Raw genomic sequence first — 26,265 nt, forward strand, 5'->3', positions numbered from 1 at the left:
GGGGCTCCAGCTGCCCTCACAGTTACCTATAGGATAATTATTTTTAAAAGGCAAACAAGTTATTTTTCTCTGATTTACTGGAGCAATGCCTTCCGTTTTTACCTTTCATTGGATATTTTTCCCCAAAACTTCTCTTGGCTCGCTCCTTATCTTTCAGATCTCTACTCAAAAGCCATTTTCTCAGGGTACCCTCCCTAACCCACTCCCCGCGGTTCTCAGTCCTGGCCGGGCCCTGCAATATCAGGGCGCTTCATAGTTCCCACCCCCACCTCCCCAGAGCTGCTGATTGAATTGGTCTGCGGTGTAGCCTGTGCAGTGGGATTTGGGGACTCACTTTTAATTACTTTGGGTGGTAGGATTTGATGCAACCCTACGCAGGAGATTGGCCCACAAGGACCCCTTGCTTACATTCAAGGTTCCAGTGTGTTTTTCCAGTACCACCAAGCAAGTCTGCAACCCCAGCTGGATGCCCTACAATTTAACTACGTGCTGACGCTCTCTCCATGGAGACAGCATCAGACTCCAGAGGTTCTGCCCCCACCGCCCACTTCAGATGCCAATCACAAGTCCGGGTTATCACCTGGGCTTCTGATCAATGAGCGGGCTATGGATGGGAGGTGCCAAAGACCCCAACCCCCTTTGGGTTCCATTAACTTGCTAGAGCAGCTCCCTGAACTCGGAGAAACAGTTTACGTGCCGGATCGCCAGTTGATGATGAACGCACGTAGCTGAGGAACAGCCAGACGGAAGCGATGCATAGGACAAGGTATGAGGATATGGGTGTCCAGCTGCCATGACCGCCCCAGGGTGCCATTCTCCCACCACCGCCACAGGCTCACCAACGCCGAAGTTCTCTGAACCCCGTCCATTTGGGTTTTTTTAATGGAGGATTCATCATATAGGCACGATTGATTAAATCATTGACCATTGGTGATTGATTTAACCTCCAGCCCCTTTCCCCTCAAGGGAGGTTGAGGGAGGGAGCCCAAAGGCCCAACCCTTTAGTCACGTGGCTGGTTTCCAAGGCAACCACCCCTTTCTTAGATTATGGAGGGGCTTTCCAGAAGTTACATCATTAACATAACAAAAGACACCGTTATTACTCCCATCACTTAGGAAATTCCAAGGGTTTTGGGAGAGCTCTCAGCCAGAAAGGGGGACAAAGACCAAATATATATTTCTTGTTATAAATCACAGTATCACACACAGACAATAAATAAAAACATAAAATAAAAACATAAAAAATAAAAATAAATCACAGTATCATAAAGTTTCACATACCTATGGACAAAGCTTAATAGTAGTAGTGTCCCCATCCCTGCAACTTTCCGTGAGATATGGTGGCATTAGTGACCAGTACAATACCAGAGGACACCCCTGAGTACTTATCCCCTGCCAAGTCATCAAGGAGGCACTCCAGGTTCAGAATTCCATAAAAGGAAGGCAGTTACTTAGATGCAAAACTTCCCAGGAAGAAGCCTACACTCAAGCTTATTTTTCTGAAATTTCGAGTTCCACCAAATTACAAGTGGTACCAAGAAATGTAAACACCACTTTCCAAAAGCAAGAAAGCCTGTTCCATGCAGGTCCGGCCCTGCTCGGTAAGTTGCTGCCTGTGCGATTGGAAAGTAGGGGACCAAGCGTCCCCCTGTCACAAAACACTGTCTTCATCCTTTTGTCTCACATCCAGAAACTTAACCTTTTGGGTAAAATGTCACATCTCAAGAAATGATGCAGATAGGCTGCGTGAGAGGCTCACTCCTGCCATCTCCTTACGTGGGTTACCAGAAAGTTCAGTCCTGTGGGCGGTGGACACAGAGATGTGAAGGAAAGATGGGAGCCTGATAACGAAACAGAATAATGCCAACCTCCATCTGTGTACAGCTGTCAATTCTGGAAAATGTGGTCTATGCCATAAACTTGATGAGTGTTCAGAAGGACTATTTAGGCATCTGAATGCCCCCTTTCTCAAGATGGTAGCTGAGCGTGGAGGAGATGCTCGGTGAGTTCCCAGGGGTCATTCCTGGCTCAGCAGCTGAGCCAGCCCAGAAATCAGATCTGACTCATGCCTTATGCATCGCTCTGCCTTCCAGGCAGGTGTTTTTGGTAATGGACTCCCAAGATAAGCCTAAAGCCCTAGCTTATCTTAGCCCTAGGAACCTCCAGGAAGAATACCAAAGCAAGGGAGGAGATGTGCAAAGGAGACCTCCCTCCCCTCCCCTGAGACCATCTTAGTTGACCTCTCTGTTTTGCTGGGGTTCCCTTGTCCCTACCCTCAACCTGGCCTCTGACATCACAGGCCTCAGGGCTTTGGACATGTTTATTCTCTTCATACTGAGGGTGAGACAGAGAAACCTCACTGCATGGGTCACCCTGTTCGTCAGCATTAAATTTTCCAGGCCGCTTAGGAGATGTTTCAACAAATAACCTTAGTGTGCTCTATTTTTATCCTTTTATCTGTATTGCATAACAGCTCAAGAGGATTGCCATGGTTCATGTAAATATATGTATATATTTATATCATCTATAGATACACACAGAATGCACAGTCAGTCCTCCATGCATAGTATGTGAGTGGGCGATTCAAAGGTCACTCTGCTTTCTCCCAAAATTCTGAGTCACCACTTCCCTCATTTTGCATAAAGCTGGGCCTGGCTCTGCCTGCCAGACGGTCCTCGGACATAGCCTGTGTTGGGGTCTGGGTGGGTGGGGGGCTTTGTCTTTCATATCCCACCTGCAGCTCTGGGGGTCCAGCCCCACCTATAGTTCTGACCAAGGAGATCTAGTTAGAAGTCTCTAGGTGGGGCTTCCAGGAATGTTCTTTAAAGGGGGATTGAGCTAGACTTCCAGGGAAGATGGTGGAGTAGGAGGACCCTAAGCTGTCCCAGATAATAATAAATAATAACCATATCAGTACAAATAACCCAGAAAATGGCCCGAAGACTGCAGAACAAACTCTCTACAGATAAATATAGAGAAGAGGCCACATTAGGGAAGGAGGTACGTGGTGGGCACAGAGAGGGGAGAGGAGCAAACCCCCATGCTAGGCACCCCAGGGACCCGCATGTGGAAGGCGAATCCGCATAACATTTGGCTTTGAAAACCAAAGGGGCCTAATAAGCAGTGGGGTTTAATACCTGGAATTTTAAAAATCAGCAGCTCTAGGAGAGCTGGAGGGTAATAGGAAACAATCCTAGCTCTTAAAGAGACAGCACAACAAACAGCCCCATGGAGATACAGCATAGAAGCCGCAGTTTGAGAAACACCTGGGGGGTACAGGAAGGAGATTTACTTACTAAGGAGATTTATTTACTCATCTCTGAGCATGTGCTGGAGATGCAGGGATCTTCCGGAGACTTTCCCATGAACAAAAGAGCTGGTGGTGCCATTGCCCTCCCTTTTCCCCCAGCCTAGACACATGGACGCCCTTCGCAGGGGACAGTAAAAGGAAAGCACCCTGCAATTTGGTGCTACTGCATTTCTGGCAAACGCCTGATCTGACTCAATTCAAACCCAAAGTGGCTCCAGACTGGCCCACCACCAAGACAGGGCCCAAATCCCGCCCAGAACAGGCAATGAGAGCCATTGCCCATGACAGGAATGAAGGCAAATGGGGCTCAGCCACAACAGGAGGGCACAGGCAACACGGATAGGAGACACACTTGAAACACCAGGTTCTGGGGAACAGGGGACACTGCACTGCAGGGCACTACAGGACCTCATCCTCATAAGGCCACTACATTCAAGAGCGGGAGACGTAGCTGACTTTCCTAACACAGAGAAACAGAAAGTTAGACAAAATGAGACAGAGGAATATGTCCCAAATGAAAGAACAGGATGAAATCACAGAAGAGACCTAAGTGAAAAGGAAATAAGTAATATTCCTGATAGAGAATTTAAAGTAATGGTCGTAAAAATACTTGCTGGATTTGAGAAAATAGTGGAGGACCTCAGTGAGAACCTTAACAAAGAGATAGAAAACATAAAAAAGAACCAATCAGAGATGAAGAATTCAATAACTGAAATTAAAAATACACTAGAGGGAATAAATAGTAGACCAGAGGAAGCAGAACAGACCAGCAACCTGGAGGACAGAGTAATGGAAAGCAATCAAGCTGAACAGGAGGGAGAGAAAAAAATAATAATTAATGAAAATAGACTAAGGGAACTCAATGACACCATCAAGTGTAATAACAGTCATATTATAGGCATCTCAGAAGGAAAAGAGAGAGGCAAGGGTCAGAAAATTTATTTGAAGAAATAATAGCGGAAAACTTCCCAAATCTGGAGAAGGAAATAGAAATTCAAATCCAGGAGGCATAGAGAACCCCAATAAAATCAACCCCAGGAGTTCCACGCCAAGACACATAGCAACTAAAATGGCAAAAAGTAGTGATGGAGAGAGAATTTCAAAAGCAGCAAGAGAAAACACTTACATACAAAGGAAACCCCATAAGGCATTTGGCTAACTTTTCAGCAGAAACTTTGCAGGCCGGAAGAGGGTGGCATGATATAATTGAAGTGCTGAAAGAAAAAAAACCTGCAACCAAGAATATTCTGTGTAGCAAGGCTATGATTCAGAATAGAAGGAGAGATAAAGAGTTTCCCAGACAAACAAAAGTTAAAGGAATTCATGACCGCTAAACCAGCCCTACAAGAAATGTCAAAGGGGACTCTGAGTGGAAAGGCAAGACCATAAGCAGAAGTAAAAAAAGTAGGAAGCAAAGCACAAAAGCAGGAAGATGAAGTGTATCTATAAAAATCAGTCTAGGGATTCACAAAAGAAAAGGATGTAAAGTATCATACCATATGCCTAAAACATGGGGTGAGAGGACTAAAGAATGGGTTCAGACTTAAGAAACCATCAACTTCATATAGACTGTTTAATGCAGAAGCTATTATATATAAACCTAACGTTAGCTGCAAGTCTAAAACCAGTAATAGATACGCTAAAAAAAAAAAAAAAAGAAAGAAAAAGAAAGAAAAAAAGAAAAGAAAGTAATCCAAGTATATCACTAAAGAAAGCCAACACACCATGGGAGGAGAGAGCAAGAGAAGAAAGGAACAGAGAAGAATTACAAAAACAACCATAAAACAAGTAACAAAATGGCAATATATACTTATCAATAATTACTTTGAATGTAAATGGACTACATGCTCCAATCAAAAAAAACTAGGGTAATGGAATGGATAAAAAAGCAAGATCCATCTACCTGCTGCCACCAAGAGACTCATTTTGGACCTAAAGACACATGGAGATTGAAAGTAAAGGAATGGAAAAGCATTTATCATGCAAATGGAAGTGTAAAGAGAACTGGCATAGCAGTACTTATATCGGACAAAAGAGACTTTAAAACAGAGACTGTAATAAGAGACAAAGAAGGACACAAATGATAAAGGGAACGATCCAATGAGAAGATATAACAACTGTAAATATTCATGCACCAAACATGGGAGCACCCAAAAACATAAAGCAGCTAATAACAAACGTAAAGAAAGCAATCAATAATAATACAATAATAGTAGAGGGCTTTAATAGCCTCACTTACATCAATGGACAGATCATCCAAACAGAAAATCAACAAGGAAACAGTGGCTTTGAATGACACATTGGCCCAGATGGACTGAACAGATGTATTCAGAACATTCTATCCTAAAACAGCAGAATATAAGTTCTTTTCAAGTGCACATGGGACAGTCTCCAGAATAGATCACATATTAGGCCACAAAACAAGTTGCAACAAATTCAAAAAGACTGAAGGCATACCATTTATTTTTTCTGACCACAGCACTACAAAACTAGAAATCAACCACAAGAAAAAATCTGGAAAGAAAACAAATACATGGAGGTTAAATAACTTGCTACTAAACAATGAAAGGGTCAGCCAAGAAATCAGAGGAAGTCAAAAAGTACATGGAGACAAATGAAAATGAAAAATATAATGATTCAAAATCTTTGGGATGCAGCACAGCTGTTCTAAGAGGAGAGATTATAACAATATAGGCCTGCCTCAAGAAGTTGGAAAAATCTCAAACCTCACCTTACACCTAAAGGAGCTAGGAAAAGAAGAACGAGCAAAGCCTGAAACCAGGAGAAGGAAGGAAATAATAAAGATTAGAGCAGAAATAAAATGGAAACTAAAAAAACCCCAATAGAATAGATTAATGAAACCAGGAGCTGGTTCTTTGAAAAGATCAACAAAATCGATAAACCTTTAACCAGACTCATGAGAGAGAGAGAGAGAGAGAGAGAGAGAGGGAGAGAAAAGACTCAAATAAACAAAATCAGAAACGAAAGAGAAGACATAACAACTGACACCATGGAAATACAAGGGATTATCAGAGAATATTATGGAAACTTGTATGTCAACAAATTGAATAACTTGGAAGAAATGGATAAATTCCTAGAAACATATAACCTCCCAAAACTGAGCCAAGAAGAATTAGAAAACTCAAACAGACTGATCAGCAGCAATGAAATTGAACCAGTAAACAAAACACTCCCAACAAACAAATACCCAGGACCAGACGGCTTCACAGGTGACTTCTACCAAACATTAAGAGAAGTATTATACACCTATTCTTTTCAAACTATTCTAAAAAAGTGGAAGAGGAAGGAAAGCTTCCAAATTTTATTCTACAAGACCAGCATTACCCTGATAACAAAACCAGATAAAAACACTACCAAAAAAGAGAACTACAAACCAATATCTCTGACGAACATAGATACAAAATCCTCGACAAAATACTGGCAAACCTAATCCAACAATACATTAAAAATAATGTATTATTTTTATCTCATTCCGCAGAATCAAGTGGGAATTATTCCTGGGATGAAAGGTTGGTTCAGTATTTGCAAATCAGCCAACGTGAGACATCACATCAACAAGAGAAAGGATAAAAACCATATAGTCATTTCGATAGATGCTGAAAAAGCATTTGACAAAGTATACAACAGCCATTCATTATAAAAACCCTCAACAAAGTAGGTGTAGAGGGAAAACACCTCACACCTGTCAAAATGGCTAAAATCAAAAACCAAGAAACAACACATATTGGTGAGGTTGTCGAGAAAAAAGAACCCTTGGACACCATTGGCGGGAATGCAAACGGGTGCAGGCACTGCGGAAGACAGTATGGAGGTTCCTCAAAAAGTTAAAAATAGAATTACCGTACGATCCAGTAATTCCACTACTGGTTCTTTACGCAAAGAATACGGAAACACTGATGAGAACCCATAAATGCACCCCTATGTTTATTGCAGCGTTATTTACAATAGCCAAATTATGGAAGCAACTCAAATGTCCAATGATAGATGAATGGATAAAGATGTGATATATACAGACAATGGAATATTACTCTGCCATAAAAAAGAACGGAATCTTGTCATTTGCAACCACACAGATGGAGCTAGAGAGTATAATGCTAAGCAAAATAAGTCAGAGAAAGACGAATACCATATGACTTCACTTATATGTGGAAGTTTTTTTTTTTTTTAATTTTATTTATTTATTCGACAGAGACAGAGACAGCCAGCGAGAGAGGGAACACAAGCAGGGGGAGTGGGAGAGGAAGAAGCAGGCTCATAGCAGAGGAGCCTGACGTGGGGCTCGATCCCATAATGCCGGGATCACGCCCTGAGCCGAAGGCAGGCGCTTAACCGCTGCGCCACCCAGGCGCCCCTATATGTGGAATTTTTTAAAAAAAGATTTTATTTATGTATTTGAGAGAGAGAGAGCATGAGAGAGAGCGAGCACAAGCAGGGTTTGGGGTAGAGGGAGCCGGAGAAGCAGACTCCCCGCTGAGCAGGGAGCCTGATGCCGGGCTCAATCCCAGGACCCTGGGATCATGACCCAAGCCGAAGGCAGACAGTTAACCAACTGGGCCACCTAGGCACCCAATAGGTGGAATTTAAGAAACAAAGGAAACAGGGAAAAAGGGAGACAAACCAAGAAATACTCTAAACTCTAGAGAACATACTGATGGTTATCAGAAGGGAAGTGGGTGGGGGGATGGGTGAAATAGGTGAAGGGGTTAAGAGCACACTTATGATGAGCACTGAGTAATGTATAGAATTACTGAATCACTATATTGTACACCTGAAATGAATGTAACACTGTATGTTAACTATACTGGAATTAAAATTAAAATTAAATAAATAATAAGGGGTTGAGCTAGCAAGCAACTACCCTTTCTGACTTCAGCCTTTAAGTTTTCCTTCCTGGAGCATGAAGTCGATAGCTGGAGCTCTAGCAATCACACTTGACCGTGAGGACAGGACAGAGTGGCCATCTAGGATAGAGGACCCAAACTGCTGAAGACATCGTGGAGCCACTGCCCCAGTCCTAAGCTCTTTGCTTCCTGATTTTTTTTTGTTAAAGGAAAGAAAAATAAAGTTCCAGTTTGTCTAAATCACTTGGTACTTGATACGTCCTTTTACGTAAGTTGTTCCTGTTTAAAAATAAATCCTCGTCATTCGAAGTAGAGGATCTCGTCGATACCTTCTCTTACAACAACGGTGCTCACTTCGGCAGCACATTAGATCACTTAGTGTGAGTTGAAAATGTGCATGGCTGGGTCCCCCTCAGGGACTCCTGAGGAACTGTTGTGGGGCATGGCCTGAGTGACGGGGTGTTTGAAACCCTCAGGTTGACTGCGATGTCCAGCTCAGGTTGAGAACATTTTACTGTTCTCTTTCTCAAGGCAAGAGTCATTGGCTGACTGATTCCCTCCGCTGCTCTCTCATTAAGCACTAATAAGCACCGCAGCGGCCCAGCCCCAGAGCTCGGGGATTCATCCCAGCCGGCCCGGGGGATCTGTTAAAACAGAGGCTGCTGGTCCCACCCGCAGAGTTTCTGCTTTAAGGAGTCTGGAGTGGCCCAGAGAATTTGCATTTCTAGCAAGCTCCCAGGTGATGCTGATGCCACAGGTCATCAGGGGTCACAGCTGAGGTGTGGTTTCTTTTGTCCCCAAGCTGCTGCTTTTTGTGACCTTTTCTGGTTCTGCTACCCCACCAGGCCCCAAGGGCTCTCTGGTTTGCTTTACACTTCATGCTCTATTGGAAGCAGAAGAAAAAGCTTGCTCCCTTTGAAAAGGTGAAACTTTTTTTAGGGGGTAGCAGCACCCTCAAAGCTTATGCCAATACTCTCCCCCCCCCCATTTGTCTGAAAAATCTCTACTTGTCTTCCACGTTTCCACTTAGTTGTCACCTCCTCCAGGAAGTCTTCCTTTGAGCCCCCAAGTCTATGCCCTCAGAGGCACTGGTACTTCTATCTCCATGTACTTGGGTGCAATTGCTTCATGGAATCTCTGTTCTCCTGAGGGTGGAACCCTGTTTTGTCTCCATATACCCAGGACCCAGCACAGGGAGGACACCCATTCCTGCAGGAATGAAGGAGGGTGGCTTCAGGCAGGTCGGGCCTCTGCTCGCAGTAAGGAGGAACTGGGACTGGTCCCAGCTGAAGCCAGAGCAGACAGAGGCCCTGGTGGGTCCCTCGTGACCTGAAGACTTCCCCGCCAAGCTCAAATCTGCCCCCTCTTTACCCCTCCCTTGAGACCCCTTCCTCCATACGCTTAGGTCATGTCCTTCCTCACGTTCTCTGACTCCAAGCCTAACTCTGCCCTTGCCTCTCTCTTCCTCACCCTCCAACCATACTCTGCTTTGTGGGACATTTGGTGTCATTTGTCTGGCCAACCCCTCTAAACCCCCTGTCGTTTCTACCTCTTGTTCTGAAGTTCCCAGCCCAGGAGTAGCTGCCTCGAGCAGTGGTTCTCAACTGGGTAGGATTTTGTCCCCGTGGGATATGCGTCAGTGTCTGGAGATATCTTTGGTTGTCACCACAGGGAGGATGCTCGTGGTGCTCAGGGCAGCTACTGATAACAAAATATTCTCCAGCCCAAATGTCAGTAGCGTCGGTTTGAAGAGACCATGAGGGCATGCTGCAAAGGCCCCCCTGAGAAGGTAGAGGCCCTGCTGTTTGCCCAGCAGGGCTGGGTCACTTAGCTAGTGTTTGGTGGCATCAGGCGGTCTGTAACTGGGCTGGGCCCAGAAAGTCTGAGAATTCTCCACGAGGTGGTGATGGTGAGGATCACAAATGGCCAAACTAAGCACAGGCCTGAGGGGCACAGAGAAAGCCAAGCCGAGCGGGGGGCCTCCCTCCTCCTCCTCCTGGAAAGGGAAAGCCTCTGAAAGCCGGGGAAATGGCAGAGACCAAGTGTCCTCCCGCCAGCGGCTCTCAGAAAGGACTGTGCTCTCCCGTCAGGCCTCCCCGTCAGGAACCCTGCGGATGGGCTCCCAGTTCCTCTGGGAAATGAGCAGGGAGGCTTGGCAGGAGACAGAGCCCGCAGCACAGATACTTGAAAATGTAGATCGGGCGTCATGCTTAACAAGTGCATCTTGTCATTCTGCCAGGACCTGGCGGGGGCACTTCCCTGGAGAGTTCCGCTGTTTGAGGCCACGTGGGAGGCTAAGACCAGCACTTTCTGCGGCCCTGAAGAAAACAGCTGCGGCAGAGCAGCCACTGGGGGCCTGCGAGGCGCACAGGAGCCTGGCGATGTGTTCACCACGTTTCGGAAGTGGCAGAAGGAAGGAACCTTCCAGAGGCAGACAGCATCCCAGTGGAACCAGCTTGAGCACCAAGAACCCAGGATACTGGAGAGAGGAGGGCACCTCACAGGAGGGCTGGTAACAGACTGGAGAGCTTGGCACACATTTACACCGATGGACTAGTGTCGCTTAAAATCCCAGTTCCTCAGCTTCCTGAGCGTTGAGGACCCTCTTGACAATTGGAATACAGCTCTGGACCCTCATCCTAGAAAAGTACATCTGTGCATAAAATGTCATTGTCAGCTCCAGGGCTTGAAGAATCACCCTGATTCCACCCCTGGGCCCAGGATTCTCGCATCCATCCTTAGGACAAGAGAAATGGCAGCATCTCACATTTGCATCTGGCACGAGATATCCACAGAGCAGATGTTCAGATGATTAAATACAAGGTGTTTGGCAGGAAAAGAGGCCAGTGGATGCCAGAGACAGGCAGCTACATAATTGTAACAGGACCAATATTGGCTAACATAAAATATTGATTAGTAGTAATACGGCCCAATGAGTGGGGACATGGCCCTGGAGACATGCATAAGATTCTTAACTCCACCAACCACTTATTTATCCAACAAATATTCATCACAAACCCACCATGTGATCAGCACTGTTCTGTGAGCAAGGATACAGCAAGGTCCCTGTCCCCACGTGCCTGACCTTCTAGTGTAGACACAGAACGTAAATAAATAAGTAATGTCAGGAGGTGAAGAGGGCTATGCTGGGGGGAAAGGCTTCGCTGAAAGGGCAACTTTGAATTGAAACGAGAATGAAGTGAAGGAGCGAGGTGTGCATAGATCTGAGAGACAGGGTCTGGAGAGAGGCAGCAGTAAGTACAAAGGTCCTGAGGCAGGATGACATTTGGCATGTTTGAGGACCAGCAAGGGGGTGGGAATGGTGTGGAGCAAGCAAGAGGAAGAGAAGGGAAAAGACGAGGTCTGTCTGAGAGGGACGTATGGGATCCTTGGATTTTATTCCCGGTGAGATGGGGAGCCACTGAGGGATCTGGAGCAGGAGAGTGACATGATCTAATTAAGTTTTAAAAAGGAATCAGCTTCTGGAGAAAACAAATAGGCATAGCTAACACTCTCATTAAAGTAACAATCAGTTTTATCCCCTTGTCTTATCAGATAAGTTATCTACTTTTCATTGGTCTTGATCAGAGGTCAGCAAACTTTTTCTCTAAATGGCCAGATAGTAAATATTCTAGGCTTTTGGAGCTGTATGGCCTCTGTCATAACTACTCAACTTTGTCACTGGAGCACGAAAGCAGCCATAGACAATATGCAAATGAGTGAGCCTGGCTGCGTTCCAGGTGACAACCATCCCAATTGGCCTGGAACTGGGGGTTTTCAGGGATCTAAGACATTCGGTGCCAAACTGGGACAGTCTGGGCAAATGGGAATGGTTGTAGGTTCCAATAAAACTTTATTTATTGACACTGAAATTTGAATTGTATGTAAATTTCACATATCATGAAATAGTATTTTTCTTTTGACTTTTTTCCCCCAAAATTAAAAAATATAAAAACCATGCCTACTTCATATAAAAACAGGCAGTCGGAGGCACCTGGGTGGCTCAGCTGGTTAAGCATCTGATTTCAGCTGAGGTTGTGATCTAGGGGTCCTGGGATTGAGCCCCATGTCGGGCTCCACGCTCAGTGGGGAGTCTGCTTCTCCCTCTCCCTCTCCTTCTGCCCCTCCTCCCGGCTCGTGCCCTCTCTCTCTGAAATAAACAAATAAAATCTTAAAAACAAAAACAAACCCAGGTGGTCATCTGAGTTTGGTCCACAGGCAGTAGGTTGTCAACCCCTGGTCTTGATGACCTATCCAGCAAAACGCATGACCATAAAATAATGGTGGCCATCATGCCTGCCCTCCTCATAGGTCCTTCCTCCATCCTGCTGCCAGGGACGCCAGCCCCACCTGCCTCTCCAGCCTCATCTTCTGAGCGCTCATCACACTCCCACCCTACCGGTCAGCTTAAAGTTTTTCGGCTCCTCCAAACTCTATCTCACTTGGGCTTAAACAGATGCCAACTCTCTTCCCTTAGAATTTTTCCCCTGCCTTTTCATCTGGAGAATGGACAGCTCCTGCTCAGAGTAAAGTCTACATGCGAATTCCTGCATTCGACTTTCTGATACACACCCCGGTTGTCCTTTCCTGCCCCAAAGGTTGACCAGCAGCCCGTGTCACGGCTTGAAGTTCCCGGTGGGAAGACACAACGTAACTGAGACAATCAGTTCTGTGGCTCCGGAATCCTAACTGGAGAGACAGGGAAGGAGAAGTTACGTGGTACCACGTGAAGAAATTGAAAAGACACCCAAAGCTGGCAGGCAGGTGGAGGCCAGGAAGTAGCGGGGGCCACGAAGACCCCAGAATTAGCAGAAGACATGAGAAAACAGTTATAGGTAAGCAGAAACTGTAAGTGAGGATGGGCACAGATATGACAGCAGCAAGAGCAGAGAAAGGGAACAAATGACTCGCCATAATGGTAGAGGCTTAATTTATGTCTATAGCCTTGGGGGTGACCAGATACCCCAGTCTCTGGAGCTTTCATGAATCCTGACTATCCGCCACTTTCCATGGGGCCTTACCTGGTGATTGGGAGCCTCTGTGTGATTCCTGTCCCTTTACTGCCATGGGGCCCCTTCCAAACACCTTTCCCCAGCTCACTGCCTTGTACACAGCAGAAGAAATAACGGAAGAAAACACTGCTGTAAGGATGAATCACTTGACATCATCTAAGAAAAATTGCTTCTTGTAGTCAAAATTTCCTAGCACACCACCTACATTTTGGGGTGGTTATTTGTGGCCACCTCCCGTGGTTCACATGGAGCAGCCCTAGCCATGTTTTACCCAACCCAGCATATCGCTTGCTCTAATTGCTGAGCCAAAGATCCGCCTGGGTAGCCCGAGCTCACGCAGAGGTACAGGAGAGACCAGGAAAATCTCAGGCATAGGGTGTTAATACTCAGTGAGAGAGGCAGAAAACACAGCGTCTGGCCCGTCCAAATAGTGGGAGATCATCTCTGACTCCTTTGTATCCAGAGGTAGTTGGAAGTCAAGTGGAAAAGCAAGACAAAACATGCTGCACAGGAGACAGGCAGCCTTAAGAAATGGGAAGGGCTTTAATTAGCTCTTCTCTGGGCTAAATGTGCCAGGAAAGTGAAAAGGAAGGGGCTTATTCTCTAAGTGGAACAAGATTAGTTCTTGTCTGGTGTATTTAACAGGTCAACAGACACTGGACAGAACAATGTCTTCCACTGCTCTCTCCCTCCCCTCCAAGCCTTTGAAAGCTTACTCTATCAAAATTAAAGCCGAACTGTGTTATCAGGGAAGCTCTGAATGCAATCAGTTGGGAATACTGAGCTAGCGAATTTGAAATCCTTTGGGACCACTGGTGCTAAGACGGGCAGGGGCACATCCTACCAAGAGGGGGCAGTATCCCCAGTGGAGCGTGGCCCAGGCTCAAAGGGCTGGCCGACCCAAGGATGTTCACGTCAGCCCAAGGTGGAGATCAGAGCCCTGGCTTTTCCCTGATTCAAAAAAATAAAATAAAATAAAATAAAATAAAATAAAATAAAATAAAATAAAATAAAATAAAATAAAATAAAAATTCCAGTTCAATGAGACCTTTTTACCGAGCTCCTTTGAGAAATGAAAATTCTTCACAAACGTGTCCCACACACATACATACGCACACGTGCACTTGTCCCAGTCCCTTGCCAAATAGTAAAACTTGCTTCTTTTATTAAAAAGGTGATCTTTTCCTATGGATGTTTGGCTGCCTTTCTGAGAGGGGAAAATCCCCATCAAATGACTCCCAGGTTCACAGTTCAATCGCTTTCTGGAGGAGCTTCCTGGCGAATGATTTGGAAACTTGAAGGGGCTCAAGGTGGCAATCTGGCATCGTGAACACTCTAGCCTTCACTTGCCAAGGTCACGAGTTTCTCTTTAACCGGACGGCTGCCAGGAGCACCAGAGTGCTTCTGCCCTGGAGAGCGTGTCTCCTTCTCGCACGTGCCTCTCTCCCCTGCCCCAGATGGTACCTCCTTCTTAAAGGTCCCCATGATACCTCAAAGCTTCTGAGGCTCAGCACTGCGATGACACATTTGCCTGTCGGTGGCCTCACTAGGCTGCCAACACTAGATGTCGGAGGAAGCATCTCATCGTTCAATTCTCGGTGACCAGCCTCACACCTGACACATCCCATGCAGTGTTTCGGTATTCTAAGGACACAATACATTTGCGTTACATCAATCTGATTTTCAGAGCACACCGGGTGACCCTGCTGTCCACAGCAGGCTGCCTTAGGACCCAGCCCCTGGGATACACAGAAGCCCTCTACTATTTTTTGTAAGCCTGGATGTGTTTTGGCACCGTTCCTTTTCCTTCAGAAAGCTTGGAAGGAAACTTGGGTTTCAAATAGAAGAAATGGTGCCTGTGGGGCGCATGCGTTTGTAGCCAGCAGCTTGTCCCAAGGGAGGGGCAGTGGGCATTCCACGGTGGCCTGGGACCGGGCTTCCTGTCCCAGGGAAGGAGGCCGCGAGGGAGGAATGGGCCTGAAGGGCCGCTGGCGTGAGCGTGAACGCAGCTGATTCGTGAAAGGCCAGCAGCTCGCATCTTAGCCCGCTCCTCTGAGAAATGCAACTTGTTCCTGCACACAACTGAGAGTGTTCTAGTCTCGCCCCCAACCCCGCCCCGGCCCCCGGTACATCCTACGCTGCTCACTGAGCGCGAAAGCTTCAGGCACTGCACAGCCACCCAGGCGACAAAATGCCCTTGACCTCTAGCCTGCTGGCAATTGAATCTTCAAAATAAAGACGAGCGGTTATTTTCCCGATAGTAACAAAAAAAGATGATATTGTCAAAGAGTGTTTCTTCATCTGAAAAGAAATGAAGGCCGTAAGGAAAGTCTTTGGATACCCTGTCCACTGCTCTGTGGTGGCATCTAGGGCCCTGAGGCCTAAGTGTCTTTGTTTAGACCTCTGTCCAACTCCTGGGTTAAGAGCAGCTCAGAGAAAGGACCCAGCTTCCTTCTTTGTGTCCCCAGAGCTCAGTACAATACCAGGCACAAAGTAACCAGACAACCCATGTCTTTCCAGTGAACAGCGCCTGATGCAGGAAAGGGCATCCACAGGGACCCATCCACCAAATTCTAGAATACCACACTCAGGAGTGTTCTTTGAAACCTGAAGGAGACAGTTCTCAGAAGAATAAAAGGAAAGGGGACTTGACATGGCATCCAATCCCTCATTCAGCAAGTGCTGCTTGACCTCTTTGTGCCTACTCTTGGCAGGCAGTAACCACAGGACACAGGGATGAAGGGCAAAGCCTGGGTCCAGCTTGGCCACAGGCCATTTGAACAGCCTTAGGCATGTCCCTTAGCCTTTCTGGGCTTCAATTTCCTCATTGGAACAAAGCCGACACTGGTGCACAGTTCTAACATTCTAGTAGTTTCTGAGTCAAAAAACATACCCAGTGGAAAATACAGATTTAAGAAGAGTTCAGAAAAAATGTGTAGAATAGCCATCTGCCCCTGGTCAACTGCTATGCTAGGTCACAAAACGTCCTCTGGGTTGGCCGGGATGTCGGGCAGGTCCTACACAGCAGCCGTCACATCCGAGGTACACACTGTGCTAAGATGAAAGGACGCCTAGGGCCTTGCAGGCAGAGCTCACGGAGCGACGTAAGGCCTACGTCCTGGGGAGGAGAACATCTCAACACGGCCGCCTGGGTGCTCGGCTGCCTCTCAGCTCGAGTGTGATCTTCCAAGTGGAAGCTTCCAAGTGGACCTGTTCATCTTACAGACTACATTCGGAGTCTGCAGGCGTCCCCAGGAAGGCTTATTCGAGAACCTGGCAGGAATCATGGCAGGGGTGGTAGGAGAGGTGGAAGCAGAGCCCCAGTCAGAGATTCAGAGCAGCGGGGTTGTAGAGGACACGGCCTGAAAACGGGGAGTGGGACGTGTGCCTTCTGTGTGTTCCTCAGAGATTTCTAGAAAGAACGGATCCCCAATCCCGGATGCAGAACTAGCCCAGGCAGGAACCCTAATAAGCCATTTCATGAGCCAACCTCGTAGAAAGGATGTAAAATGTCCTTCCTTTTGCTTTCTGTCTGATTCTCTCTGGACAAAACCTCGGGACAAGTGGGAATGAGGAAGAGGAATGCCTGAGGCCAGCTCGGGACTGTCCCTGAGCCTGGGAACCGTCTGCAGCCTGAGGCCCTGAGTCAGTGAGCGTCACATCCATTGGCTGGGTCACTGTGGACAGTGGACATCCCGTGTGGACAGTTTGGCCATCCCCTTCCTAACCCCACCATGACTGCTGAGATGTCCCTTCCCTTCCATTTCATGATGATGGTGTTTCGCTGTGTTTGACTTTCTCTGCATTACGAACACTCACAAGGAAAGATTGTCGTATGAGTCATCTTTCAGTCTCTCCCTTGAGTCCCTTGACAAAGCCGACAGGGAGCCCACCTCTATTTAGCCTCAGCTGCGAAGCAGAGGTTTTAAGGAATAATCAGGCCCAGGAAGGCCACAGGTGAAGGACAGGACTTGAGATTTAGGACACCCGTGGTGAGCTGTGCTTGCAGTTCTAGCCAACTCCAGAACCATTCACAGTCTCGGTTTGTCATCTGTGGGAGGACCCCCCAAACCTGTCATCTTGGCCCTGTTGCACGGGTTGGGTGAAATAGTGTGCGTGGGGTGACTTGCACAACAGAGCCCTTGACCCCTGCCCCGTCAGTTAGCACTCTCTCTCCAGAAAAACACACAGAAGGACATCAGTGTATTAATCATTTCAGAGGGGCTGCTTCTCCTCTTGACAGCAAACAATGCCAGGAAGGAAAAAGTGAAAGATGGAAGGAAATGCAGAGCAGGCAGGAATGGACCTCCTCTTTGGATAAGAAGCTTCTAGGAACCTTGGAGCCTTTACCATGTAGACGCGTGGACTGCGCTCATATGGTGGTTTTCAGCCAGGGACTGGGAGTTACTTTGCAAAGTTCTGCTCATTTAGTTCCCTAATAAATATAAGTAGAACCATCAGGATGGTCCCAGACAGAATGTGAGCCAGGGAATTCTCGTTTCTGGAAGTGACGTCAGACACATTTAATTTAAAAGCATCCCCAGGGCCTAGGGCTGAGCCCGACACATGGTAGCCGCTCAATACAGATTTGCTTGATAAATGAAGGGCTGAATGATTGAATGAACTTATTTCTGATGGTTGCTCCAAAGCTTTCAATTTGATTAAACATATACTAGTTCATGTAGCCAAGCCACGGGAAAGAAGCTTCAGCCCAGCACAAACACAACCTGCCCCTCACTTTAAACGCCTCTCAGAGAAAAAATGTATTTCCAGCGAGAACACCCAGCTGGTCCAATCGTCCCGGAAGCTGCTTGGGTTTAAAATGTTCAGATTTGCTATGGCAACTCACACGTAGTTCATATAACATTTCCTGATGCTAATTCATTGAAACATAAGGAAAAGGGCTTAGCATACAAATTCAGAAATCCGCCTTGTAATTGGTTAACATCGGTAGAAATCAAGCATGTTCCAGACCTTCTGAAAGGTCAGTTGAGCCATGTGTAGGTTTACGAGAAGGTTGTTTTCTTATGATAGGAAGTGAGGCCCCACATACCTTAATTTTGTTCCTCTAAGCCTGTGGTTTGTACAACCTAGATTCAACCCACTTTTTGTTTTCCGGATCTAACCCTTGCCTAACTACTCATTGCAACTCCACAAGCCTAGGTTGAACAATTGCCACATGCCTGGCCTTGTACTGGGTGCTCTGGGGGACATGGCCATATTTTTTATGGACTCAGGAACACAAGAAAATTCATCACCAGCTAAAGTATTTAACAACAGCGTGTGAGAGGCCAAGTTCGGAAGACATGCTGGTTATGAGTACCAACGGGCCTGCATTTAGTCAGTAATTACACAGGACCGGGAACACTGCTGTAAGAGGAACCTTCTTGCCCAAACCACACAGGTGCCAAGGCATTTACTGAGCGGAAGGATTGCCTAACAGTAGCTATTTAGTGTGATAATGGCGTTTGATAGTTTGGACACAAACACCATTGTCACACTCCACAGCTCTGCTAAGGAAAATCTGCAGCCGTGAGGGTGCTAACTTCACCTCCACACTCCGCCATTGCCACTGGTCACCATCGGGGAAGCTTGCCAGCTCCATATAGTGACCTGAGCAGAGAAAAGAGGGATCACGAGAGGGGGGGCATCTTGAGGAACAGAAAGAGATAAAAATGTCAGGCTTCTGTGTCTGGGACAGTTGAACTAACAAAGGGACCCATTGCCCTGTGTCCTGTTACCACCCCATGGAAGGCCTCCCACTGACGGGAATGAAACTTCCTATGGAAATGGATGGAAAATCGGTTTGTGTCAATTTTCTAAGAGGGTTTAGAGAAAAAGAATCCCTAGAGAGAATTGATTTTAGGAAACAAAGACTCAGTGAAAGGGTGCATTATAAACTGTGGTAATATGACCAGATTCATGGGCCCTCGTCAACTCTTACGTTCCCATCTATCCCAATCCATGGTCAGTAAATATGGTAAATTCTGCAGTCTAAGAAAATTACAATGGTATTTCATGGGGATATAGCATGTGGATGTTCTGTGATTTACTCTCAGGAACACCTATCGGATACCAAGGCACTTGATGGTGCTCAGATTTTAACTCTTACTCGCCTTGGTCATTTTCCACCAAGGTAGAGGGTGGAGATGAGGGGAGATAAGGAAACGAAAGAAAGGCAGAGAGGGGAACGGTTCAGTTTTTTGTTTACAACGCTCATTTTCTAGCAAAAGGGAGCCTCTTATGAATAAATCCCTTCTGTTTTCCTGGCTTTCCTGTTAAAAATGGTTTCTAGGTGACATATGAACTCCTGCCCACCATGGAGAATGGGAAGAAATAAATCATTTTACCTAACCCTTTATTTTCCCCCAATTGCTGGAAAAGGCAAAGGTTGGGGGCCAGTTAATTTTTTCCCAGGATAACCGAGTTGTTAACTTTTGACCAGAGCCTTGCTTTGGCCATAGAATTGGCTCATTCTTAACAACTGAATATACACCGTTCTGCATTTTTCAGGAAAAATGGCTCTTAATCACATGCAGACCAAAAATCACCCTCTTCGACCTAGAATGTGCAGTTATTAGCACACCACAGAAGTCTCTCGGTCTCCATGGGATAGGGTGGTGAACCCTGCCTCTTTTTTCCCTTACCTGCTTGACTGGGCTGATTTGCTTGTCCTCCTATGAAGCACCTGACTTCCTTTGGTTCGAGTCTGTGACCCTCACTTGTCCTGACAGGGTGTGGTCACTTGCAAGATAGGGCGAACGTGCCACTTGGCTCACTGGTAGACCAGCTCTCTTCAGGGGGAGCTCTTCTGCGAGTTTTGGCGAGACTCCCACCAAATACAAATTCTAGAATTCCAGCTGGCCCCAGTCACGCCAACCCTTGGCACTCTGGGCACAGCCATGGTGGACACACTCTTATGCTTCTTCCCCAGAGCCAGGCTCATCTGCTTTGTCTTTGCCTGAGGGACTTAGAACAGAAACCCCCACTTCCTGGTCACTCATGGGATGTTGCTGACCATGACAAGAGGCTCCAGAAATCTCTTGGCCTCGATCGGGAAGAATCACCGGGAGGTGAACAATTCACTGGTTAGAAAGGTCCCAGTAGGACATGCTTGAAGAGCCATCCATCGGGCAAGAGCTCGGGCCCCTTTCACCTCTCATGACGTTACAGCAGGGTCCGAGCACGCCTGCACTTCTCCAGGTGGGCTCTGCATGGTTGAGGTGTCTTAATAATCTGCAAAAGACAGAAAAGGGAAGAAAGAGTGAAGAGGGAAGAAGAGAAGAGAAAGTTAATGTGTTTCGGGTAAAGCTTACAAAACTCCTCTGTTTCTATGTATCAAAACCTCTATTTTTTTTTTTTTTTGGTCCAAGAAATTTATCTCAAGCAAAAAGCCCTTGAATTTGTAGAAAAGATTTTATTTTCTACCCATTTGTATACAGATTTACCTATAAGATTGTCCACAGAGCCCTTGTTTACAATAGCAAAAATTGTGAACAACCCAAACGATAGGAAAAGGGTAATATACTTATAATATAACCTAGTCATTTAAGGTGACATTGCAGAAAAATGGTTGTTGACTGGGAAAGAGATTCGAGGTATGTTACTGAATGAAGAAGTAGTTTACAGAACAGCGTACACAGTTTGAGCTCTTTTCTGTGACAAATCATACATGTCCGGGGCAAAAACATCAAATGTTAACCTTGTTATCTTTGAGTGGTGGAATTATAGTTTGGTTTTTTCCTCCTTTTGTTTCTCTGCATGTACTAATGTCTGCAATTAATGTAGCACTTTTGTAATGAGGAAAATCATTAGAATTTAAACAATTTTTTAAACAGTTTTTTTCTTTCTTTCTTTGTTTTTTTTTTCTGTTTTTTTGGGTTTTTTTTGGTGGATCCCGTAATAAAAATTCCTTCTTGCAAAACACCTCTGAAATTCGGCAGTTAGAGCTTACACTGCTTTGTGGACAAGCTTGCAAAGTGAGTGCTGTGCAGAGAGAGGAGCCTCAGGCTAATTTCCTAGCAAATTATTAATGAAATACTTTGGTATGCAGAACAATTTTATGGGCTTATTGCATCCATCAATAAACACATATTTATTGAGTGCCTATTGTGTTCTCAGTCTTATGAACAATTTTTTAAACGTAGTTACATCGGCCCTGATCTTCCATTGCTTGTTTGTTTCTGTAGGACTGGATAAACTGTCAATTGGCAAAGCAGTTTACATGAGCAAGTGGAATGTTTTCGGTTTCTTCAAAAGCCAACCAATAATATGCCACTAATTTAAAAAATTAGAAGTGGTTAATACCAGGATTTCCTTGGATATGTTTTTTTAAATTTCACGGTCATTTCTCATTCTGCAGCTTAAAAAATTTTTTTGTTCTAGCATTTTCCAGTTTAACAAGTGCACTTAAATAGTACACATTAATAAAAAACAGAATGTTTATAAGCTGGTTGGGAAATAATTATACCTGTTACTTCCTGTGAAAAAAGTAATGCATCAGGAGAAGACGTGGGATGTTACTCAGGGTAACGTGAGCCGATGTCAGCGCCGTTCCCACAGCTTAGAAGAGACCTGACCTTTTCTAAGCATCCTCTGTAAGGATCCCCTGCCTTACTTCCTAAAAGAGGTCAACTGCTACACATTCCTAAAGGTCTGGCTCTCAAAACTCAGTTTCTGTGCAGTGTCCCCATCTCTCTTCTCTCACCCTCTCAACCTGGACTGAATCTCTAGACATTTCTAGTAGCTGTGGTCAGCTCAGAATGCTGTTATCCCACTGACCCATGGGTATGAGAAACAAGCAAGCCTGGGTTTGTTCCTTTATGTCATGGGTTTGTTTCCATAAGTGGAGAGGGAGAGTTCATTAAGGAGGAAGCCTTTGCAAGCCTAACCTTCTAGCAAATTCATCAGCCTGAAGGTATTCTGTGTGCCTCACAGCTCCTTGATCTTAGATTCCAAAGTACCAGGAATATCACAAGACTCCCTATTCCTTCTCATGTCAGATCTAGGCATGAGCAGCTTGTCTTTGCTTTCAGATTTTGTTTCCCAGGCGCTGAGAATGTTCTAGGGCTAGCCCTGAGGACTGAGTGCTTCCAGGGTGTGTGAAGTGTCACCTTGCTGCAAACCTAACCCATTAGCATTAAAAAAATTTTTTTTCTTAAAAAGCAAAAGATAAATGGAGATGCTTTCTCTTAATTCCAAATCCACATTTACCATCATTTCAAACAGATGTGGTGGAGGCATCAATCTGATTCTTTTCGGCTGATACAGTCTAGGTGAAGGCAGAGGAAGTCAGTATCATATGCCTGAGCCTTGTCATTTTGAAAGTACATGGAAATTTTAAAATGGAATGTTCTAGTCAACAGGGAGCAAAGGCACATTTCTTTTTTTCATTGAAATCCATCTACGAGGGAAAATCTGGAAAGCTCCTTATGCCTGTAATTATTAGCCACGCTTATCACCAACCAGGGGTGAAAGTGGGGGCGGGGGGATGATTGGGACTATTCTCAGGCAGGTTGGGGTCTCAACAGACTTTTTTCAAAGAGAATTGTTGAGGCTTGGGGATTCCTGGGAACCGGTTTTCTTCCCGTGCGGGTGTCTGTTTTCAGGGTCGTCAAGGGAACAAAGCTTTGGACAGAGGATCAACCCTGAGGCTGGCTTTTCAGAAGTATCAGAGGGGAGCACAGGGAGCCCTGCGGGGTGCTTGCCCCAAAGCATGGAGAAGGGGAGGGATTCCTGGCCAAACAAGACCCTAATTCCAATTATCCTGCCATGGGATCTTGTTTGAAGGCCTTGGTGTTCCTGCTAAGTCAGGCCATCCTAGGACAGGAAGTGGCTCCATGGAGGCCACTCCGAGGGCACCGATAAAAGTCGGGGTGGCCTCCAGGCCTTTGAATCCTCCCTAGCTGTCCTTTCCTCCGCTGGGCTGAGAGCAACCTCCAGGAAGGTCTCGGGTTTTCTCAGGCTTGCTGAAGAAACAGAGTCATCACAGCAGACACATTCAAATAGGCTGGAGTTGACACTTCACGTCGCTCAGGTGCTGTGCGGGCTTTCTGGAAACACCTGGGCGCAGCGCGCCCCTGTTTCTCGGAGTCAGTGGCCACCCCCAAGAACGGCCTGATTCACCCAGGGGAGCTGGAAGGTGCTCGGGGAGAGGGGTGCTTACCTTCCAGGCCGCGCTGGTCCCCTCCAGGCCTGGGCCTTCCTCCGGCGCCTTGCAGGCTCCCCGTCCATGCGGGCTGTGTGGGGCGGCCGCGAGCCCGGAGCTTCTGTGGGGTGTAGGCCTTTGCCCTCTCCCTTTATGGGATCCAGGGTTTTAAAGTAAACAGTTCTTTCTCTCTCTGATAAGTCACATTAAATTATTGATTCGGAGGCTGGGAGGGCATGACCTCAGCCCACTAAGTCATCGTCACCTTTGGTCAAGCACACTCAGCCAGGCTGGGAAGCCCAGCGCCCCCCCTCGGCCCGGGGGTGGCCTGCAGCCCAGGCAGAAGCAGAGGCCGGTGGGGAAGGCAGGCAGGTGCACCTGCTGAACACAGCCTTCCCCCCAAAACCTGGGTGTTTTTTACTCTTTCCTTACAGAAAGACTACAGTCTATGACATTGTCACCTCCTCAGATTTCAAGACCCGGAGAAGTCACTGGGTCATAGGAAGCTATTAAATAAATTAAATATATCCTCGACGCATCCTACTTCGAGCTCTTGACCAATATTTGGAAGCCGGTCTCATTCTCCTCTCGAACTGATCGTTTCTGACGTAGTTCCGATCTATTTGTTCACGCCAACAATTATTTATTAAGCTCCTCCTTACCTGCGGAGCCCTCGTAATGCAGTGGTGAGCAAGACTGATGGAGTTTACAGACTGGTAGGAAGACAGAGTCATACAGAAGCAGGGAGCTCAACAACCATTGGGGGCTGCCGTCGGTCCTAAGTGTGGTCTGTTAGCTGCTATTATTTTATTCGTATTTTTAAAATCTGTTTTTTTAATTCCAGTAGAATTAGCCTACAGTGTTGTAGTGGTTTCAGGTGTGCGATCTAATGATCCAACACTTCTTTACACAACTGCTATTATTTTTAATGTCTCTGATCGTTTCTTTTCCTCCTCAGGCCACTCTGTCATTTTGCTTCCTTAGAAAGGAAGCTATTTGTCACCCTCCCTAGTAATAAATGCGATGTAAAATGAGGTCTGGTTATCCCAGCCTAAGCTCACGGTGATCCGAGGCGTGGGGCGGCCTTAACTAGCAGGTGTTGTCATTTTGCCCTACCCTTACTTTTAGTGATTTAATTTCTCTTCAGGTGCAAGTGGAAAGCAAAGTATGTTGTGGCTTTTTGATCCTAGGGTCCTAGGATCGAGCCCCACCTCGGGCTCCCTGCTCAGCAGAGAGCCTGCTTCTCCCTCTCCCCCTTGCTTGTGCTCTCTTTCTCTCTCTGTCAAATAAATAAATAAAATCTTTAGGAAAAAAAGAAATGCGCCCAAACAGTTGCCTACTATTCGGTCCTGCCACTGCTCCCTAAGTGCCTGTGGGGGCCCCCTCCCCTGGTTGCCTCAGACCACCTGGGGTCACCCTGCAAACTCACCCCTAGAAAAGACCAGAGTCTTACCCAAGAGGGCTGAGGGATTGGCTGTGACCTTCCAAAGGCCGACACATTCCTATGGTGAAAGTCCAAATATTCATCCTGAAAGGGGAACATTCCGGAGCTGTGGAAATCACCAGGGCCCTGTGGGCTCCAGCTTTGTTCCACGGATGTGGCAGCGGGATTTTTTAAGCTTGTGTTACTGGCACTGCCTGTGGTTAACTTGCTTTGCAGTTTTCAAATTTTTCTCCTGGTGACAACAATCGTAGTTCTTTTCAGACTCACTGTTGACTTTTCTCCTTTATAGTGCAATGGATTCCCCAGAGCCTCCCATGTAGACATTCTTTCAAAGGGCAGGACAAATCTCTTACTCCTGGGGCTTCACCGCATAAACATCCGGGTCATTTTCACCAGCTTCTCTGGTCTATGAAAGTTGCATTTTTGCTGAGACGGTTTTCCTTTTGTCTGGAAAACCATGATGAAGACAAACGTTCAACTTTTAGATGATTTCCTTTAAATTCCTAGACAAGGTATTTGCAAGGATTCTGGATTGCCAAGAAAGGATAAATTGTGTCCTATTCGTAATCGTAACCAAATTTCTTCCAGCAAATCCCACAACCCCTACTTCAGCGGCCTTTAAAATTGCCCTTTTTTTTTTTTTTTTAATAAAAAGGGATGCATTCTTTTAAGATAAGATAGATTTGAATCCTGCAAGGTTGGAGTTCAGCTTGGAATGTCTGCCTGCCTAGTGTTTGTACTCGTCTACAAGCCCCCTCCCTGGGCTTAGGGATCAGGGAAAATCAAAATCAGGTAAGTTTCCACTGGTGGCTGCCGGAAGCTGACCCCACCCCCTGTGGGTGACTGTTTTCTCCTATTCCTGCCCAGAGAAGCAGGCTTTTTGAAATGGAAAAAAGCCTTCCAGTTTCAGTGAAGAATGCCGAATTTTGCCAGGAGGGAGGCAGAGGTTTGGGAACTGGGAATCCTGGGTCTCCTCTGAGATTCTTTGCCATTTGGATTTTTGCCGCTGGACAAGACACTCTATTTCTGAGACTTTAGTTTCCTCTCTGGGTAGCAAAGTTGAGAATACTTGCTTGCCTTTTGCTCTGAAACCTTAGGTGAAACAGGACACGAATCAGTTTTTATTAATAAGTAGAGAAAAACGAAGATGGACAGAGCGATGACAAGGGGCAGGAGCTGTATGGATGAACTGGTGATGTATTTATTGGACTAGGACAGGAACAGACCAGAGGAGTCGAATTTACCATGTGTGGGAAAGGGCCAAGTGTAGAGGGACTGGAAGGACGCCGAATTGTCACAACCTGGGATTTGCTACCAAGAGAATCAGTCACTTTCAAACCAGTGTCACAATCCAGGGCCTCAGTGAAAATGTGGAAGGCTGACAGGTGGTACTGGTTTCATCACGTAATCACGTATTTTACTCCCACTGAAGGTCCTGCTTTCATGGTGGGAACAGGCTCAGAACACCAGTAGGCATGGGGGACACGAGA

General features: G+C 46.2%; 1 long non-coding RNA gene across 12 annotated transcripts in view; it reads right to left on the minus strand.

Annotated features, from left to right (window-relative positions):
- Positions 1-23,808, minus strand: part of LOC123000886 (uncharacterized) — a 77,066-nt gene extending 53,258 nt beyond the window's left edge. For 6 of the 12 annotated variants that reach the window (XR_008959789.1, XR_008959788.1, XR_006409256.3 and 3 more), the window contains exons 1-2: positions 23,350-23,472; positions 19,832-20,420 (exon numbers count right to left, since the gene is read on the minus strand). This is a non-coding gene — a long non-coding RNA (uncharacterized LOC123000886). Of the gene's footprint in view, positions 1-1,494; positions 10,826-12,008; positions 14,829-17,682; positions 18,798-19,831; positions 20,421-23,349 lie in introns of those variants that run through there. The other 6 variants (XR_008959792.1, XR_008959793.1, XR_008959791.1 and 3 more) reach the window with 6 other exon arrangements.
- Positions 23,809-26,265: the final 2,457 nt, after the last annotated feature.

Source organism: Ursus arctos, unplaced genomic scaffold (genome assembly GCF_023065955.2).
Source record: "Ursus arctos isolate Adak ecotype North America unplaced genomic scaffold, UrsArc2.0 scaffold_17, whole genome shotgun sequence".
NCBI lineage: Eukaryota > Metazoa > Chordata > Mammalia > Carnivora > Ursidae > Ursus > Ursus arctos.